At 43.7% G+C, this 10,225-nt stretch overlaps 1 non-coding gene across 1 annotated transcript; it reads right to left on the reverse strand.

The window, feature by feature from the left end:
- Nucleotides 1-2,253: 2,253 nt before the first annotated feature.
- Nucleotides 2,254-2,325, reverse strand: TRNAH-GUG (transfer RNA histidin (anticodon GUG)). Its single transcript has one exon. It is a non-coding gene; the product is annotated as a tRNA-His (tRNA).
- Between the last annotated feature and the right edge of the window lie 7,900 nt (nt 2,326-10,225).

Here is a 10,225-nt window from a genome sequence, read left to right on the forward strand (position 1 = left end):
GTTAGAGATGCTTAGCTGCTTCTCTAACTTATGAGAGCTAGCTACGGCCCTCCTGTAATCATGCGCCAGCTGAGAATTGCCCTAGGGGACTGCCAGGGAAAGGGAAGGGGTAAGCACCAGCTCCACTGGCTTTATACTAGTTGAAAATTCCCTAGACTTCAAATTAGGACTTCAAATGTGTACAAGAATAACACAGCAGACAGCACACAACGTATTCTCCTTTTTGTAATTTTTAACATTTAGGAAAGCTATTTAACACTTACATAATGCTTTCCATCTGAAAGCCCTTTACAAGAGTGGGAAGGCATTTAACTGAGAGGGAAACTGAGGCACAGAGGAGTCAGATGACATGCCAAAATGCTCTCAGTGAGAAATAGATCACTGGAGGTGTGAAAGAAGTGAAATATGTATGTATCTGAAGGGCAGAAGTGCTTTATAGTTACTGAGGAGAGAAAGATACTGCAGTATTACTTCACTTATAGGATTCAGTCACTTAAGGGAATTTGCTCAGTAAATGTGTTTTAAATTTACATTTAATATGCAGAGGCATTTACAACAGGGTATCCATAAATTAAAAATGATTATTATATTTACTACAGTGATCACACAATAGCATAAGAGAAAGGGTGACCTCGATTACTGTTTTATGCCCTAGCTGAGGAATGCGTCCGTGGCTAGAGGTCAGCAAACTAGCTGGCTGGGTGACCTGGGCAAACCACTTCACCTCTCTGAACCTCAGTTTTCCAGTGTGGGTGACGATATTCACTTCCTTTGTAAAGCACTATATAGGTGGTAGGTATTATCAGCATTTAGCATATACGCCACTTACACCCCATTTAGTTCAATGGGACTTCGGCACTCTTGAATTAAGGCCATACTTTCCTTCACTCTAAGGCCTTGTCTATGCGTGGAGTTGTTTCTGATTAATTCCATGTGTGGACACCCTTATTCTAGATTAAGAGTGTCCACACATGGCGTTAAACAGGAATAACTTCATGTGTACACAAGCTCTCACAAAACATAAGATTAATGTGATCTTCTCTCCACATCACTGAAGGCAATGGGGAAAGAAGAAACTCACACGCAAAATTGTTTTTTGAATATTAACAAAGGATTTGTGGAGGATTTTGGCACCCCTCTCCCCACTTCATTTCCTAGATGACAGCACCACACAAGCTAGAACAGGAGTGGGAGAAGATTCAGGTGAAAGTACCTTGAGACTTGACACGTGTAAATAATTTCATTTAAGCACAGAAGAATTCGCCTTTATTTCACTTTGTTTTTCAGATTGCAACTCACAATTTCAGGAAACTTCATTCTGAGAACAGCTTGTAACTAGGAAGGCCACAGTATTTAAACTCCCTGAAAAATGTCAGTGAAACTTTCAGAAAGCCGGTATTGGAAAATTCAGGCGCATAGAACTCACCCAAAATGTGTGTTTGTCACTCCCTCTGTCCATCCAGGGTATAATCCACAGGTGGAAGACAAATATTAAACCAAATGCAAAGAAATAAGAATAAGGTAATTGCTCTTAGCCTTACTTCTTCTAAGGACCAGCCAGAGCTTCCAGAAAGTGGCATCTAAATATTCAGGTTAACTCCTTAGCAATGAGCCCTCATTATTTTAGTTATTATGGTCCGTGATTCGATTGTTAATTGATATGATTTATTAGGTGAATTACTATATTTTGCTATAGTGTAATTTACAAGGTTCAAATGCCCCTTTGGATGTCTTCTTTCTGAGAGCCGGCCTTCTTGTAGGAGCAGTGATGGAGGAAGTTAAACAAAGGATTTCCTGGAATCACTGAGAAGGGCCGGTTCATTTTGTCGGTCACCCACCGAAACCCACCTGCTCACAACAACAGGCCATGCCTGACCAAGCCAGATTTCCGCTGTCCCCTCCAGTAATTCAGAGCGGCTGCTTTACTACTGCACACGACTGGCGAAGGTAAGAGAGCAGCAGACTTCACGAGCTTGCTCAGTGCGGACGGACCGCAGCTGCAACGAAGACAAGTACCAGGCCGGCCAGGCCCGTGTTATCCCTAAGCACACACTGGAGCGCGCACACATGGCGCGATGGGCTCGTTGCAGTAATACGTACCGGGTGTGTTAGTTTTTACAAATCACCCTTACCAAAGTCACAAGAGCGCTGAGTGCGGATTCGTTTCACTCGCAGCTTTCCCGGACAGATGATATTTACCTTATAAAACTCTTCCACACATTGAATAAAAATGAAAACCAGCCTTTCCCTTCCTGCCGTGACTCGGATTCGAACCGAGGTTGCTGCGGCCACAACGCAGAGTACTAACCACTATACGATCACGGCGCGCTACCGGGCGGCTGCACACACGCTCCGCTTTTCTCCCTGTTGCTGTGTGGAAGACAACAGACGCGGCGCCCTCTGCCGGGCGCACCGCCCTTCTCACCGCAACCGCGTCTCCGCCGGCTGAACCAGGTTTACACGCAATCCGTTCCCCCCCCCCCCCCCCCCAGCTCAAATTCGCTTCGGCCCCGTCCTGCACTACTACATCCTGGGTTATCAGCCCGGGGCTCACGCAGGGGGTCGGGCAGCTCACAGTTGCCCTCCCCCCCTTTATAGCACGGCCCTCACTCTTTCCTTTTGTCGCACAGGGTCCTGGGGCAGAAAAGGCGGAGACGGCAGCGCGCTAAAACCAGCGAGCTTAGCCAGGCGCAGCGCCGAGCGCCGCTCTCAGCCCACCCCGGGAAAACACACCGAACAGACACCCAGCAGCCCGCCCCCGGCTAGTGCACAGCGCCGTGCGCGGCCCAGGTCACCGCACGGACGTTCCGAGATACAGGGGCCGACTGCCCACGGAGTGTCTGTCAAGGAAAGACAAGCCTCCAGCAGTGCCGGGTTAGATTTGGATGCCACAGAGCCCAGCGCTGCAAACCACCTGTCGGTTTGTCTGCAGGTCTCAACGCAACAACGCTCAAAGTACCCAACACAAAGCAGAGCGCCTTGGATGCGATGCTGTACACGTGAAGTCTCTGGCAACCTGCAACTATCCCATGTCACTTTCGGAGTAGCGGACGCCGTTACTTTTAAGAACGGCCCTAAAAGAAGAGCTTGCTGCCAGCTGAAAGCGTACTCGGGAGGTTTTTCAGGCTTCATGTGGCTGCCAGGAGAATTCCTCGGAGCTGCTTGCGCAGCGTAGCTGGGGGCTGCTGGCACCGCGGACAGAAAGGTGGGGACCCAATCCACGACAGTGGGGTGCCAAAACCTGCCCTTTGCCTGGAAAACCGGGCATGTCGCAATAAAACCGGCATGCAACTGCTTCCCTGCCAGCTACAGCCGGGAGAGGAAGAAAGCCTCCGTCACAGGCTGGGTGCAGAGCGCTGAGTGGGGGGGGGCACCAGGAGAGACCGTCCCTCCTTGTCTCTTGGTGCACAAATAGAACGGACAGCTGGGTTTTTTTTAAAAAACCCCAAACCAAACCACCCCACAAGATGAACGCCAATGCAGTAGATAGCACAACTATGAAAATAAAGCAGTCCCATTCCCGAGGTCTCCAGTGTGCAGCTTTGTACACGCTGAACATTATAAACTCCTGTCTGCTCAGGGATCTATGAAGGGGCACTGATCTTCAGCGCAGTCCTGCATACTTTACTCGGGCATGGAAAGCCATGGAAGTTTTGCCCATGTAAGGAGAAGAGTCATAGCTTTTCATAGCTTCCTTTCCTACCATGCACATACTGCTCGTCATCACTAATGTAAAAGTGGTGCAATCTGTCCCCAAGACCTGCCAAACGGGAGCCTTAAACGCCAGACCTTAAAAGTTAGCTTCAGTGAATTAGGGGGTATATTTTAGGGTGGACTGAACATGTGGCTGAGGAGACCTGGGTTCTGGGATATGATTTAAAGCCTAATGAAGTCAACAGCAGTGTTTCCATTGATTTTAATGAGCTTTGTATTAAGTCCCTAGTTCTGATTCTACCATTAACTCACCATGTAGCCTTAAGCAGTCACTTAACTTCTGTGTCCATCTGTATAATGGGGATAATGATGCTCACTTGTCACTGAACAACATTTGAATATCTTCAGATGCAAATGTCTATAGAAATGCAAAGTATTATTACTATTACACTGAGTTCCAGCAGAATCCTATTTGTATATCTGGAGTTTTGTTTACCATGCCTTCAGGGAAGAAACCTCCACCTACTGAGTGCTTGTCTCAGTAAAAAGTAAAAAAGAATTTATAATAAGCAGAAAAAAATATAGCTTCAGGCAGTTTATTATTAAAATGTAAATGAAATATTTTAGCTGTAATAATAGTAAAAATCTTAATTCAAATGTTTTTAGAGGAAATGATGAAAAACATACTGAGAAACAATTCTGATTCTATACTATCTAGCACTCATATTCTCTTCCTTCGTTCTGTATTATTAATCAAGACATTTGCATAAAAATAGGAACTCGCTTTTACCACAATTCATCTGCTTCTGTAGCATATTCCTCTTCTGAAGACACAGGGACTAATCATTGCGTCTACTGCTAGCAACACAAGGACAGAAGACTCACTCCAGCCAGAATTGGCTAGTCAAGAGAAAAGCATAAGGCCTTATCTGCATTGGAAAATTTACCCACTACTGACAACAGAATTTAAGTATGGTTTCTGAAATGGTGCTGAGCGTAATATGATCTGGTCCACATTTATAGTTAAACCAGCGTTCACCTCTGCATCAGCTGTCTACAACCAGTGTCAGCAATGAGTCTCTCTCTTATTATAGATAAATGGCATCATCACCCCCTAACCTCTCTGCAAGATTTTTGTGGGTGAGGGCTCATTGGGGGCTCTCAGTGTGGCTAGAAGACCATCACCTGAAAAATTTCTGGATTATTGCTGACAGGGCAAGTATTAATGCAATTTACAGTACTCTAAACACACAATGTCAGAAGAACCATTGCACTCACTTATTTTATTGTCCTTATATTAAACTGCCTTTAAACTAGAGCTGCCAGCACTTTGACAGAGAGAAGACAGTGTGAATTTATTTAAGACTGCAAGCTCATCAGGTCTGATCCTCCACCACCTTGCGTAATCACTTGCACAGGTGTACAACATTGCCATGGTGCATCTTGAGAGGTCATATTTGGTAGCACTTGCCACCCACTTTGCACAGGTGCAAGGCAGAGGAGAATCAAGCTCCATATCTTCTCTAATGATACATTGCCATGATACCCATAGTACTCACCACCAACTATAAAAGATGTTTGCCAAATGCTTTAAGTCACAGTCCTGCATTAAGAGCAGTGTGGGGCACTGTCCTCCAGAGGGTTTTCTAGGAGCCATTGAACCTCATGTAGGCACAATGCTTCCTAAGTTCCAGGAGAAGCATGGCCATCTGCCATCTTTCCAACAGTGCAGTGTGTACTCCCCCTATGATACGCTTGGAAAGCTAATGATGATAGCAATGGTAGCCTTGCAGAGGCCTTTGGACTGCACAAGTGCAGAGACTGCAAGTGTGTCCAATCCCTCCCCCGTGCAAGGTGCTAGACAGGAATGTACTTCACAACCTCTGTATCCCATTATACATTTGTGCAAGTCCAGGCGCAATTTGACTCTGCAGCTTTCACCTTACCAGTAAAGAAGGAACATTAAATCAATGCCTAAAAGTGAAGAAAGCAAAATTCAAAAGCAAGAACAGTTTATATCAAACAGGGATGAAATTCCCCTCTTTATCTGAGCTTCTGGCAAACAAATATTCAAGGTGGACAGCCCTGCCTCCCTAATATGGTTTCTTATACTGTTCACACATGCTCTTTGTTCCAATACCATTCTCTGCAGATATGGTGTGCAACTGTCACATTCTAAATCAGCTAACAGACTAGACCACACTTTTAAATAGCATTTTCCATTTATATCAGAACAACAGAAATTAAGGATGGAAATGGCCCACATAATCATCTAATCCAGATCCCCATCCAGTCCTCTTTATGATGGGACTCCAACACAGATTTTGAGAAAATTCCAAGATCCCAGTTTCAGGAAGTTTTTCCTATTATCAGCCTGAATGCCCCATCTCAATTACATCCTATTATTCCTAGTTATATTGCCGCTATATTGCTAAATAATTTTTTTTTTACCTGTGTACATATTGCAACTGTCCTTAAATTCTTACTTGGCTAACCTTTACATCTTTAGGTCATTTAATATTTCTTCATGAACAAGTTTCCTCAGCTCCTAATAATTTTAGTGCTTCATTTTGTTTCTCCAGTTTTGCAATCTCTTTCTGGTAAGGAGGTGCCCATAGAGTTGCATGGGGGTTTTCATCAGATACATGAAGCAAAGAACTCTTTACCTTTCTGCTTATGGTTTAGTCAAAACACAGCAGGGTCCATATATTCAAGTACAACTTTTTTAAGATAAACACATAAAAATAAAACTCACAGCTCAGGTGAAGCCTTCAGAAGAATCTGAATCACTATTGTTTTCTACAGTTTGTGTAGTCATTGGCACTTGTGAAAAGTGGGTCTCAACCACTGCCACCTGTGTTAAGTGAATGTGGAATTCTAATTTGCTAGCATTTTACACCCACTTTACACAAAGTGCAAGGCAAAGAGGAAATCAGTTATTGATTCCAGGAGATGGTGAGTTTATTCTACACTTTCAAACAGCAAACTCCCAAATGTCTATATAGTAAGGTAAATTTCTTTCCTTTATCTGATGCCTCTGATATGCAGCCCAAATCTGCACTGGTCTTTTTTGTTGTCAGTTTGCATTGCAAACTCATGTCTCATTTGCAGTTCCAGTTACCCAGAGTTTCCTTGCAGTATTGCATCCTGCCAAATTCTCCCTCCTACTGTATGTGAACATAGATTATTTTACCTCTGGATTAATAAACTTGCATTTTTCCAAGTTGAATCTAATTTTTTAAATTTTCTACTTATTTTTTAAGCTTCATTAAGTTCCTTTGACTACTTTTCTGTCCTGATTGGTGATTGCAACAACTGACAATTTAGCATTATCTCAGTGCTGCAAACTTGTATGATTTTTATCAGTAATCAAATAATATTTGCCATTTTTCTTAAAGCCCCAGCTTTGGGAGTCAAGTGATTACATAAAAATCTCAGCTTTCTTTTTCTTTTCTTTTTTTTTTTTTAAAGTTCTAGCTCTTGTTATTGCAGGAATGCTTACAAATATGAACCCTAAAGGCTCAAGACCCAAAAGACAAAAAATGCAAAATGTATTCTTTTTAAAAAAAATCTCATGATTTATGAATGCTTGAGATTGGCAATACAGTTATCTGCACATTTCACTAAATGCTGCATGTACCTTGATCCAGGTTATTACTAAAGATATTAAGGAAAACCAAGGCCTGAAGTACACCAGTAAACATTTCCCCCCAATTTAATACATTGCCATTATTAACTTTTTGCTTTTACATTCCTTCAGCCAGTTTCCAAGCCATGTGTCAGGGTTAGGTTACACTGATCTCTCATATCACAAACACAAAGCCATAGGTCTGCATGTCTTATTTTTTTTATTGTTCCCTGTTCTCTCCATTCACCATGATGGTTTGCTGTCCCCATTCAAACGTTACAGAGCAGAGGTTAGGCATGATACTTCTACTCAACTCAGAGCGGTGCGAACTTCCAAGAATAGCTGGAACGATTCAAAATGCAATCTAATCAATAAAACTCAACAGGAGTCCAATACATTTTTTTAACACTTTAATTGCTGTTAGACCAGACATGCCTTGACAGCAGATTTAAGTTTAACAAATTACAGCAGGTTACATTTCAGGTGAATGTTTCCCCAACACAACAGACAAGCAGTTCAGCATTAGAGAGAGAAGACATTGGCCTTAATACACCCCTGCTGGAGCAGAACTGATGCAATTTGTACCCGGATGTCAGCAAGGATGGCTGTACCCTCCTGAATCCAGGGAGGTTTACCCGAGTAGAACATCTCAGAAGTGGGATGGGGATTCCAATGGAGTGCCATCATTAGACGCTTCTGGAAGATGTGCTGAATCAGCACACTTCCTAGTTCCCTGGTCATATTTTTCCCCCCAGCCTCCCATGCCCATTTGTGAGCTGGTTCAGGCTGACTGTGTTGCCCTGCCACCCAAGCGTGCAGGTATTCTGTATTGTACATATTTCTAAGTGGATTTTCTGCCACCAAGTTTCTACTGGTGGAAAGCATTTGAACCTGTTATTGAATTGAACCCACTGGGTGAAATCCTGACCCCTGCAACTATACAAAGCTATAGCACAGCAGTTGCTGGCCAAACAGACCAGACAGCAGTGCGGGGAGAATGTAAAAGGATTCAGGATGAGCTACCGGAAGGCCAACCATAACAATTCCAGATCCAGTGCTGTCCTAATGGACTTCCTTCCTGTTTTACAATGGGCTGGGCCATGCTTTCAGCACCACTCTGAACATTTCAGCATGGGCTCATCTGTGGAACTAGGATGGGTACAGATTTGAAACTTGGCTTTCTGTGAGGATACAGGTTCCCCACCTCCTATCTGGGGTTGCCAGCTTTCACAGGATGATAGCAACACTTCATCACTCTCCCCTGGGTGCTCTGGTGTTCATGGATTGGGGCGAGGTCCTTACACAGCTCCAGTAATGTGTCTTTCCTCATGTGAAACTTCTGGGCTCATGCGCGTTATCCGGCTACCATCACAATGCGGTCCCACTCCTCTGCGCTCATGGTCCTGGTTCAGAAGCAGTGGTCTGTGTAGGGGATCTGCCATGAAAAACAGCATCAGCTTAGTCCATGCCTGCCTGTCTGTTTGGTCCAGATCTGTTGATGATGTATTTCTGCATGTAACTGCAAGCTGCTACCTCCGTCTTTTCCAGGCAAAAAGCCAGCTCTGAAACACCTGCCACCATCTCTCGGCAGGAGCTTCTGCAGAGGCATGCCAAGGAAACATTACCTTCATGGAAACAAGCAGCTGTTGGTCCTGGGTATTAGGATGAGCAGTATTCATACCTTTAGCATTAGGAGAGAATAGCACCACCACACCATCTTGGGTTTTGCTAGGAGATGAATTTCCCAAATCTAGATTATTTCCTCCCATAATCTTTGAAGCAGGCAGACAAGTTGTACCACAACACCCTGTAAAAGGGAGCACAGATTGATGCAGCAAGTTGTGGTGCAATGAGCCACAGGATACATGCCCATCCATACAGCTGCATTGTCTCTCTCCATCAGATACAGTGTCAGTGAGGACGAAGAGCATGACAACAGCATGCTGATACAATACAAGTGGTGGTGCTCTAGCTGGTTAGGCTACCACATGTTGACTAAAGTGTGACCACCTAACTCAGGGTTTCTGTAGTGAAGACAGGGACTTCACTGACAGGATGAGATCTCTTAGGCCTAGGCTTCCCTAAGAAAAAAGGTATGTTCTTAACCGACGCTAGCTAACACATGGTAACGAACAGCAGGTAAATACTAATAAAAGCAAGGAAGTTTGTAATTTTCACATGAGTTTAGCAGGTGAAGGGAAACTCTAGCTTCCACAGTCTTTAAATCGACCTGCTAACTCATGTGAAAATTACAAACTGTCTTGTCTTCACTAGGACTTGACCTTCTCACTTTAGTTTAGTAGTGCTTTCAACTTGGACTAGCTGCCCTGAATGGGTTATAGGCTAAAATCTGAGTGTGGTATCACTTATTCGGGTTTTAGCCTATAGCCCCAACCTGGCCCACTAGCCAGGTTGAAGCACCACTAAACTTGGGTGAGAAGATTGTATGTGTGGACAGGAGAGAGCCTAAGGGCAAAACATAAGTAAGCTCCACAGTGAAGACAAATCCTCAGTTGCTTATCAAAAAATTGCAGCTGCTCATTCCCCTACCACTGACTGTCAGGACAAAGATATTAAAATTGCAACAGTGAGGGTGGAGAGGTCAAAAGTACAATGTTGGCTAAGAAAACAAAAAATAAGGAGACACCAAGATCAGTTCAGATAAACAAACAGAGACCAAAACCTGCTATCTCTAACTCAGACAAAATTCCCTTTCAAGTCACTAGACATTTTTATTTTCCAATAAGAACAGTAAGATTTATCCCTGGGTTGGAATGTTTCTTCTTTAATTAACCATCTCTCTTGCACTGACAAAGTACCAAAGATTCCCTCTAATACACTGATATTTTGGTGTTCATCTTGATTCTCCAGATAAACATCCCTAACACTTAGTTTTGTTTCTTAAAATTCCTTCACACTCATGTTGACTTCAAGGAACACAAG

The sequence above is a fragment of the Emydura macquarii genome, unplaced genomic scaffold (genome assembly GCF_026122565.2).
Source record: "Emydura macquarii macquarii isolate MOO-44397 ecotype Brisbane River unplaced genomic scaffold, CSIRO-AGI_Emac_v2 contig_1451, whole genome shotgun sequence".
Taxonomy (NCBI): domain Eukaryota; kingdom Metazoa; phylum Chordata; order Testudines; family Chelidae; genus Emydura; species Emydura macquarii.